Source organism: Schistocerca gregaria, chromosome 1 (genome assembly GCF_023897955.1).
Source record: "Schistocerca gregaria isolate iqSchGreg1 chromosome 1, iqSchGreg1.2, whole genome shotgun sequence".
Classification (NCBI taxonomy): domain Eukaryota; kingdom Metazoa; phylum Arthropoda; class Insecta; order Orthoptera; family Acrididae; genus Schistocerca; species Schistocerca gregaria.
In genome coordinates, this window is record NC_064920.1 from 625,237,798 (window position 1) to 625,249,411 (window position 11,614).

An 11,614-nucleotide genomic window follows, 5' to 3' on the forward strand; every position below is an offset into this window, starting at 1 on the left:
TTATAAATTAATTTTCTATATATCACTGCAGATAAAACTGCAAACAGCCATACTTTTTTCTTTATAGATAACTTATTTCACCAAATTAGTTTCAGGCCTGAATCCATTGTCAGATGGCAGTGGGGATTTCTCAGACAAACTGCACATTTTTTCTTAACAATAAAACAGAATATTCAAGATTTTCTCGATTACAAAAGCTTTGACATTATGTACAATATCCTTACATTTTACTTGTAAGAAATAAATTTCTGATGTAACACAGAAATTGTGTTTAGACCTCTGTTGTTCATGTGTTATATTAATGACGTTACAGAAAAATTTAATAGTAACTTCAGACGTTTCGTACGTCATGTAGATATCTGTAATGAGGTGCTTCCTGAAAAAAGCTGCACATACATTCAGTTAGATCTTAGGATTTCGTAGTAGCCCTCACAATTTCAACTTGCTTTGAATGTTCAGAAATGTAAAACTTTGCACTTTACAAAACGAGGAGACCTGTTATCCTACTGATTGCATTAAAATTCACACAAATGGACTCGTTCAACTCATAGAAATTCGTGAGTGTAACAATTTGTAGGGATATGAAACGGCAAGTGGCAGACTACGGAAATTCAGTATATAAAGGAGACTGGTTACAAAACACTGGTTGGACCCATCCTAGAGGTGCCGTACAAAATAAGAGGACAGCACAAATGGTCACACTTTTGTCTGACCCATGGCAAAGTGTTACGGGCATGCTGAGAAACGTGAGTTAGAATGCATAGTTACAAATGATCCCATGAGAACCTATTTACGTAGTTTCAAGGGCCGGATTTAGGCGTGAAATCTAAGAATGTAGTACAACTCCTCATACCACTCGAATGGACCCTGAGGACATGATCGGACTAATTGCAACATGCACAGATGCACTTAAGCGATTACGCTTCCTTGTCTCCATGCGTGAGTGGAACGGGAAGAAGTACTGACAACTATAAACAGAAAGCAGGCTCTACACACTGCCGCGCACTTGACACAGGTTCACAGTGATGTGAAGTATAAGAAGTGACAATCAACTAACACTATCACAGACCACGGAGATATATCCTTGGTGTACCTCACTATCGATTCTACAACGTTGTATTAGTTTGCAATGATAGCACAATGTGATAAACTGTTCGATATTGTTGTACTGTTGCAATGTAACCCACTGTTACCACTGTCCATGCCTGTAGAATAACAGGAAAAAGGCGCTCATATAGATACTTTGCTCCTGAACAATGCAGATGGTGTGGCCGGCCTTAATGTCTGTTCGACTGCAGCACTAGTACACACCATTAATCTTTCGGTTTATTGGCAGGATTCTTCTGACGAAAATGAGGTCAGCAAGTAGGATTTTCATTGGATACAAACAAGTGGAGCGTCCCTGCTCTGGTATGTATTCACGGACACAGCAGATGAGGTTAAATTATTATAGTTATTGAGGAAAGCAGTAACGATTAGAAAGCTTAAAACGCTCATTGTTTATTTTATATTAATTTCTATGTTCATAACTTAGGCACTGAGCGCTATGGGACTGAACAGCAATGGTCATCAGTCCCCTAACTAACCTAATGACCTCACACAACACCCAGTCATCACGAGGCAGAGAAAATCCCTGACCCCGCCCGGAATCGAACCCGGGAACCCGGGCGCGGGAAGGGAGAACGCGACCGCACGACCACGAGCTGCGGACTCATAACTTAGGACAGGAATAGTATAACTGTGTGTATTTAATATTAACTATTCCATTTCATGCCAATTACGAAAAAAATGTGTATGAAATCTTATGGGACTTAACTGCTAAGGTCATCAGTCCATAAGCTTACACACTACTTGACCTAAACTATCCTAAGGACAAACACACACACACACACACACACACACACACACACACACACACACACACACACACATGCCCGAGAGAGGAGTCGAACCTCCGCCGTGATCAGCCGCACAGTCCATAACTGCAGCGCCCAAGACCGCTCGGCTAATCCCGAGCGGCATGCCAATAACCGTAATAAGATTATTTATTAGAATATTTTTGTGAGTTGTTACTGTCTTAGACGAAAGAGCTCATCTTGTGAAGACACGTACAGTTTGAATGGTCTAGAAACAATCTTAGATAATGAAGTAGAAGTTTTGCTTAGTTGATGAGGAATGGTTTTACCTGTGAGGGCCAAGAGAAACTACTTAGTATCAGGTCACGAACTTAGGGATGTACATGAATGACTGGAGTGGAAAGAATGGAAAGGAAACAGGATGGGAAAGAGATAGGAAGGAAATAGTGACTTTCTGCCATACAGGCCATTGTGGCAATGCAACAGCGCCACAGCCGACTCCAGCCCGTACGCTCCGCTTCTCTTGAACTGTTGTCTTAACCGTCTCGGCCATTCGCACACGCTTCCCGTTGGACCTAAATTCCCAACCTGCCGCTCGCCGCACCGCAATGACCCACGCCCATTAACTACTCGCAGATTTCTGATTCCCGCAGGACTGTGACGTCGGTTGTGCATCCGCACTGGAACTTTTATCATCAAGGAATCATCGCGTCGATAGAACTATAGATATGAGTGGCGTATGCTCTGCCGGACACTGCTAACGGAACAGACACCACTCATATCTAAAATTCTATCGACGCAATGACTCCTTGATGATAAAAATTTCAGTGCGTGGCGAGTTGCAATGCGGCGAGCAGGAGACTGGGAATTTGGGTCTGACGGAAAGGGTGTGCGAATGGCCTAGGCGGCTAAGACAATCACTCGAGAGAATGGGAGCATCCAGGGTCAAGTCGCGGTCCGGCACAAATTTCCAGTTCTCTCCTTTTAATATTTTCTTCCTATCTTTCCCGTCTCATTTCGTTTCCATTCCTTTCGCCCCAATTACCCTTGTATATTTGCCAGCTGCTTCATCGCGAGTGGTGCCTGTTCTGTTGGGCATGTCTATCGCTCGTACCATCAAACGGAACTGAAGCCTTGAGAGCTACGAAGAGAACTGGGGAGAAAGAGACACAGGATATCACGTACGATGCAGTTACGCATATCAGGCCTTGAGAGTGAGAGAACAACTCACCGCCTTGTTTTATCACTGCCAGGAACTGTCAAACGTGCACTACGAGAGACTAATACCCTATTCCGTCTACGTTCGCAATCCCGTTGTTAGGGTTCTTGCGGATCCCCGGTTGGAAAGAGCGCCGAGCTGTCCTGTCTGCTGTCAATAGCGAGGGGGTCGAGGGAGGTGGTAAAAGGGTAGGGTCAGGGGTGCGGGAGGGGTGGGGGGGGTGGACGGCTTCTGCTTTATCGCCACGGTCCTGGTCCCCTCTCCTCCTCCGGAACCACCCACCCCGCCACCCCACCACACCACACTCATCCCAGCAAACAAGCGGCGCTGGCTGATGCCTTCTGCCGATCCGGGACACGCGACTCGTATTTCTCGTCCATTCCTTCCCCTTCTGCAAAACACGGCTCCGTCAGTTGTTTTTCCGTCTTCTCTCTGCCTCTCGACAGCGACATCATCTGATTCGAGCGTCCGGCTGGATTTGGCAGAACAGAAAGCGCCCGTATTCGCAGGTCTTTCAGTTACAGCAGAAAATTTGATTTCGTATAAATTCATTTCTTTTACTTAAGAAGATTGAAGACTTTAAGCTTGTGGCATAATACACTTTTCCGTGGGCGCTGTTTTCACGTAATACAGATATACCGCTTACACTACTGAGTATCGTTCATGGGTAGTTCGTTTTGAAATTAGACAGAAAGTTTATTATTATTATTATTACTGTTATTACTATTATCATCATCAATATCATCAGACTACAACATCAGTCAGAAGCATGTACATACAGGTCCTGGTTTACAGTACAGTACAGTCCATGTCTTTCATGCGTTTCGCAATACAAATTCAGTAATGGCGAATATTTAAAGGGTTTACTTATGTTACGAGTCAGCGTCAGGGATAGCTACATTTTAGATCTTAACCCATGAAATGCTTTGAACCCCACTTGGGGATTGTGGTGTGCGTACTGTAAGACCTTCGGTACACACACCATCCGATTATTAGACTTGTCACTCTAACGAAGTAGACGAGTGTCAGCAATATGTCTCCTGGTCTTATCGTGGCGTATTTATCTTCTGCCGTCAGGTCAGACGATAGAAATGCAACTTGCTCGCTTAGAGTAGCAGATTGACGGTGACCAACTCTAAACAGAACTTGATTCATTTTCACACACTTTTATTAAAATAATAAAAATATAGGTATAACGTAACTTGATTCTGGATGCTGTTTACAACTGACAATCTGAAGTTCCTTTGGTCTTGGTACGTTAATGTTATTCTCACATATCTCTGATACTTGAAAAAGTGTCTATACATTTCTCTTCATGGATATGTACAGGAATATGGTAATCTTATTACGCGCAGACTGAAACTTGACTATAGACTGGTGCAGAAAAATGCAGACTAATGCAGACTGACTAATCGGAGGTCTGTACACTCGTAATAATAGCTCGAGCGTTCAGGTATCACTGCGCGACTGTGATCCGCGAGGAGAAAAGGTTCTACGTTAGCAGCAATCTCATTGGCTGCGTTACATATTAATACGCAGATCAGCGGAAGCAAAATTCCGTCCGTCTCTAAGACAGTGCCATCTCGTAGTGCGGAGACGGACGAGCGCTGCGCCTGCGCTGTTTTGCTTAGCGGGGCGCTTTAATGGGAAAGTTATGTACGCGCTGACTACGCGGAACTATGTACACAACAGGGATTTATCTTTGTGACGGAACATTTTTCATATCTCAGTCTTTATCAACCTCTTGTCACGTTTAACCTCTAGCGTTCAGCACCAGTTGAACTATTCTTCTATGTCTTCGTATCTGTGTCAATCACGTGCGATTTCTCCAGGTTATTTTTCGACGGACTTCTTTCATATTCTATTTCTTTTAGTAAGTTTCCTACAAATACATACGTACCTGAAATAAGTGAGGTGAAATACATACATAAGATTCTACTGTATTGCGTCAGAAGACAGTAAGATCCTCATGCAAAGATTAGTTTGCCTAGATTGGTAGCGAATCAATCTAACAGGGAAATATTGAATTTCAAAGATGTCTAAACTGCCAGTTAATGATTTTTTTTCACTCTACGACAAATATTGGATGTGCCACTAAATTTACTTACACTGAAATTAATTTGCAAGTACCAATCTAATTGGTGTTGCTTAATTTTAATATGTGGTAAGCAAATGTGTTATCCCATTCCAGTAACTAAAAGTTCAGTTCATAAATAACTGTAATCTGACTTGTATTTCGGAATTTGTGGGGTGAAAAGAAACAGAAATTGCCAGTGTTTCTTCAGAAGAAGACTAAGAATTTGAAGGAAATGGATAACTACCTGGCCCTGTTATCAACCGATGATATTTTGCTATGATTAAAGTATATGAAAAAAGGAAGCAATCATTTGGACTGCATGCATGTAAAATTTAATTAGAAGCTAAAGGTTAAGCTGATGTTTTTACTATAAACAAAAGGGCCGATTAAAGATGTTTATTATAAGAGGTGGGGAGTAATTTGTTATTCAAGATGACGTTCGAAACTCTTCTTTACTTCTGGGGATACGACGTTTGTAATTTAATGTTACAATTAAGTAATTAGAGATGTAACTTATTTGGAAAACAGAATAAACAACCACAATTCACGCAGTAATTTTAGTTTTTGTGTTGAATAATTTTTTTTAATCATAAGTTTCGATCATTCTCCAAAACAGAATTTAGTATGTCCCTTCTCACTCTAAATACCAAAAAATAGAAAAAAATACAATATTAACAGTGGTATTTACATTCACCCCTCACTGCGAGGTGAATGGAAACACCAAGTTTTTAGCAACTTTCTGCGCTTTCTCTCTCATTTTAGTTGCGTGTGAAGAGTGATAAAAGTGTCTATATGCCGTGATTCACGTAATGAACCTTCATGTCTATTGTCACGATCCCTATGTGTCACAGACGTTGGAAAATCTGTAGTTATTCAGCAGTCTACTTCCAATGATGATCCTCCAAACTAATGCAGCAATGTGATGTCAGAACGACGCCTTTTTTTCCATAGGTTCTCTTTTAAATTAACTGTACACCTCACTTCATTGTCTTATGGTCTGAAATGAACTGTTGCGATAGTAGCAGCGTATTCGGCGTCTTTCTTCAAGGGTACTTCGGAAGGACTTCAAAAATCGGAGCAGAACTCCAATAAAAACATCACAAGGGCCTTGTAGTCGCTTTCCTCCACACATCCACTGAGCTTGCCAGATTCTTCCCAGAAAATTTGTGTGTTCCATTCACCTTCCGAGGCGCGCGGGATTAGCCGAGTAGTCTTGGGCGCTGCGATCATGGACTGTGCAACTGGTCCCGGCGGAGGTTCGAGTCCTCCATCGGGAATGGGAATGGGGATGGGTGTGTGTGTGTGTGTGTGTGTGTGTGTGTGTGTGTGTGTGTGTGTGTGTGTGGGGGTGTGTGTGTGGGGGTGTGTGTGGGGGTGTGTGTGGGGGTGTGTGTGGGGGTGTGTGTGGGGGTGTGTGTGGGGGTGTGTGTGGGGGTGTGTGTGGGGGTGTGTGTGGGGGTGTGTGTGGGGGTGTGTGTGGGGGTGTGTGTGGGGGTGTGTGTGGGGGTGTGTGTGGGGGTGTGTGTGGGGGTGTGTGTGGGGGTGTGTGTGGGGGTGTGTGTGGGGGTGTGTGTGGGGGTGTGGGTGTGTGGGTGTGTGGGTGTGTGGGGGTGTGGGTGTGTGGGGGTGTGGGGGTGTGGGTGGGTGTGTGGGTGGGTGGGTGTGTGGGGGTGTGGGTGGGTGTGTGGGGGTATGGGTGTGTGGGGGTATGGGTGTGTGGGTGTGTGGGTGTGTGGGTGTGTGGGTGTGTGGGTGTGTGGGTGTGTGGGTGTGTGGGTGTGTGGGTGTGTGGGTGTGTGGGTGTGTGGGTGTGTGGGTGTGTGGGTGTGTGGGTGTGTGGGTGTGTGGGTGTGTGGGTGGGTGGGTGGGTGTGTCCTTAGGATAATTTAGGTTAAGTAGTGTGTAAGCTTAGGGACTGATGACCTTAGCAATATTAATTTATTTCATATCGCTTCATACTGATCCTGCGTTGACATGCTCCGTATGTTTATTATCGCGTTTGATCACATATTAAAACTGAAGTTAAACTTCATTCACGTAAGTTCAGAAGGGAACTTAAAGCAAGAAGTCAATACCAACATTTTGTGGAAAATTACGAAAATGACAACACAATTTAATGGACCAAAACTTTGAAAGGACAAACGTTAGAAGGCATACATAACTTCCAGAATCATTTCAGAATTCGTTACAACTGCGAACTGCCCAACATACAGAAAGTTTCGAGCAACTGTTAGCCACTGCATGAATAACTTGAGACAAGTTACTACCACAAAAAAGGACATCACCTTAACTTATCACATAAAACTTTTAAGTGACTGAAATTAATTTAAAAATGTAGCCCAGCACACTAAATTTTTAAGCTGACTGGAAACAGTTAACGGTGGAGTGACAATCGTAGTGGCCAGTCTGGGAACAGGGGGTCACAGAGTTGTATTAGTGGTGGCTCACATTAGTTGTAGAGCATTATCATTAAAACATATTGTTTAGGAGAGTCTGGTAGTGGTGAGAGAAGGGGGAGCTGGGACTGGCTGCGTTGGCATAATTAAACCGTAACCTGCCCACAGCTGCTGGATTATATGACAAATAAATATCGTGTGCAACGTAGTAAGTGTAGAGTGAAATGTGATGTGACTACAACCACAGGAATCATTAAACGGCATTCCTTGAGAAAGTTAAGCTGTGTGAAAAAAATGTGGTGTGAGATCTTATTGGACTTAACTCCTAAGGTCATCAGTCCCTAACCTGACACTCTACTTAACCTTAATTATCCTAAGGACAAACACACACACCCATGCCCGCGGGAGAACTCTAACCTCCGCCTAAACCAGCCGCACAGTCCATGACTGCAGCGCCCTAGACCTCTCGGCTAAACTGTGTGATTTTTATCGCAAACGAAGTAGTTAAGAATTTCCTCCCAGTATGAACATTACAGCGCCACTCCTGTCGCATCAGTACGAGCCCTCGATCGAGCACAGCGTCTACAGCGAAAGGGATGTCTCTCAAAACGCCGTGTTAGTGACTTTCAGAAAAAACCGAAAGATATGACAGATTTGTACACTTCTAATGACAATCTTATGCGTAAGATTACACTGTTACAACCGGAGGCTGAGACACATCTTCCTAAAGTAGGAGAGTGTTGTACGTGGCATCCCTTGCAGAGATGAATATGGATGGATTTTGGCTGTAACAATGAATAACTGAATTGAATAGTAATCATATGCATTAAGAATCAACAGAAAACAGTGGAGGGTCGGATGTACACTGACAGTAGTCGCCGTAAAGAGTACTGTTTAGTAGAGATAACAGTGAACAGTGTGAGGTTGCGCATATGTAGGAGAACGATTTGGCCGCCTCGGTGTGGTATCATGGAGGTGAAACTGTGGTACGGCAAGGATGAGCAGCGTCATTGGAAATGGATAAATCCTAAATATGGGAATTTGGGCGGCTGAAGCTCGCATGGCCTTTGTGCACAAGAGTCGCCAGAAATGGCGGAGTGGCAGACAAGCTGAAAGACGGCTTCTAACAGCTCTTTGAGAAACTGTAATAATTTACAGTCAAATGTTAAAGTAAATCTGACTACATCAGATATATCAGAAAAATGAGGGGCAACGAGTAACACAAACATATTCCAGCATCTTTAAAACTACAGAAATTAATATTTCGCAGCGAATAAACATTTTCATAATGGACCTCTGAACTAACAACTCTGAAGTGCTTCATGCGATTTGAACACTTAAAATATTAGATGAAAGCATTTCAAGGAATCTGTCATCCCAGAAATCCACTCATCAATATCTATTTTATTTACTGACTCATGACATCTTTTGTATCTAATGTGCTGATGTTTGTCAGAACATCGTATTCCCGATAATTACGCAGCAAATGAATACAGCATGAGTACCTCATGCTGTCACAATTATGTATTTATTTCATGAACAGTTTACTATTTTACCAGTAACATTATTATTGATATGTTATTAAAACAGTGCTAATTTAAAAGTGGTTAGTTGGATGTGTTAGCGATCATTACAACTGAAAAGAGAATCAAAAGGTGCTTATGTCAAGAAGGCATAAATAACTGTTTAAACAATATTTAAAGACATTTCATTGACATTTAACATGAGCTAACGTGCGTGACAATAGCAGCTTGCCGGCCGGAGTCGCCGTGCGGTTCTAGGCGCTACCGTCTGGAACCGAGCGACCGCTACGGTCGCAGGTTCGAATCCTGCCTTGGGCATGGATGTGTGTGATGTCCTTAGGTTAGTTAGGTTTAATTAGTTCTAAGTTCTAGGCGACTGATGACCTCAGAAGTTAAGTTGCATAGTGCTCAGAGCCATTTGAACCATTTAAACCAATAGCAGCTTATTTATTTACGAACAAATCTTTATTTGTAATTATTGTAAATGATCTGAATGTGTTCGAATATTTATAACATTTCTTTACTGAAATATTGTTGTAACATATTAGTCTAGAGTAGGACTAGACATGTTTAGTCAAAACATGTCTGTGGAGCTTAAAACAATGTAATTTAGATGGCGACAACTTTCAGCCAATAGAAAAGCAGATAGTAGTGGCACATTATGTGAGTCAAGTGAAAACAGGGGCTTTTCGAATGAAGAGTCAAGGGAGCGATTTGTAACACTTTTACACGATCTCTGGAAGGAGCAAACCTGTCTGGGTTAATGAATGGTATTTGGTTATGGAGGTTTTGATTCCGGGCGGTGAACGACCGCTACCATACTTCGACTACTAAAGGAACTTTATATTTCGAGAGGTTTCAGTGTACTCCCGTGTATAACTAAGTTATTCCGCTTGTATTACGAAACTGCAGAAAGACAGAGTTTTAGGTAGTATTGTGCCACGTGTGTTAATTTGTAAATCATCGTTTTGAACTCGGAACAATGTTGAGCTGGTAAATATTTCCCGTATTGTGATTACGAAATGGTTTTCCTCCTTGTGCGTCTTTGATAACTATTTAGTTTGACTACATTTTTGTAAGCTTATTTTCTGTCTGCATTTTAACTGAATATCGTAGGGCCTCTTACTGTTAATCTGTGACGTCCTTTCTTGAATAAACAGTATTCATCATAATTTTCTGTAGAGCACATCAACTACAGAGTTAGAATAGAACCCTTGTTAATAAAATATTCACTTAACTTTTAGTTTATATTTCTGTGTACTTCGTTAACTCGCGATTCTAGCCAATGCATAGTGTATTTCGCTGCAGGATCACAGCTCCAGGTTACTACATGCTGCGGATTAGCTGCGGGCCGTGGAAACAGACATGCTACATCGAGCCACTCTTTTTACACAGAGCCGTGCATAACGAAAGTACCTGAAGTACGAGCAACTGCAGCTGCTTTGCTCGTGACGGATGCTGTTTCGAAGAGCAACTGCACTAACAATAACTCTAACGTACCGTCGCAACAGAAAAAAAAAGCTTGCGATAGTGACTTTCGGAAGAATTTACCCAACATTCCGTGACAACGAGCGACAGTTTATGGTGCCCTAACGGCTAATGACATGTGTGTAATGCAAAGGGCTGTGAAGTAGGATGTCAAATATAAGTCTGGTGTCAAGGACCGAAGACTGCTTAACTTCGTAACGACGTTTCGCTTCGTAGAATGCCACGGCTAGGGGTGAGGCAACTGCCGGTAATAGGGGGACGCAGTGCAGCAGTAGCGGGGTGGCAGTGGCGCAGGGCACAGACGCCACAACGCTGAAGTGGACCACCCTTTCAGCAACGGGAGGGCAACCGCTGGAAAACGCAATTCCGTCTTGCCAGGCAGTACATTAATAGCCTCAACAGATGGCGTTGCGTCGTATAATATGGTATGTTATGTGATGTTTTCGCTTAAAAGGCCCTGCTGAATAACGTAGCTGACCCACGGCAGCCCAGCACAAAGTAGAGCAGAGAAGAATTAGCCGGAAAATGAGTGCGGACGTGAGCATATAGCAAGTAGTAATTAAACATGAGGACAACAGGAAATTTCTTGTCTTGAGGAAAAGTGAGGTAAGTTGTGCGGCTGGTGGAAGACATAACTAGGACGAAATTTCGTCAGATCAGACGCGTCGAACTCAAATTTATGACAATCACATGGCGATACTTGATCAACATAAAATGTTTTAGACTCTGAAAAATGATCAGAGTAATGGGGGTAACTCATCACGCGCACATTGCTCAACTACACACTGAAGACCATGGGTCTGACATGAGTGAACCAAGGTCAACTCAACACACTGAATCAGCAGATAAAATACTTGAGGACAGTGACGACGAATCGTCTAGTGAAAATGCTGCAGTAAATTATACTATACAGAAAACTTTAAAAGCAATCAAAAATCCGTTAAGCAAAATAAACAAACAATGAAAGATTCTTTAAGGAGAATGAACCAGTATTTAAACAACAAATTAAATTAACAGGTACTAAAGCTCACAAAATAAAAGGTGGGGTTATATCT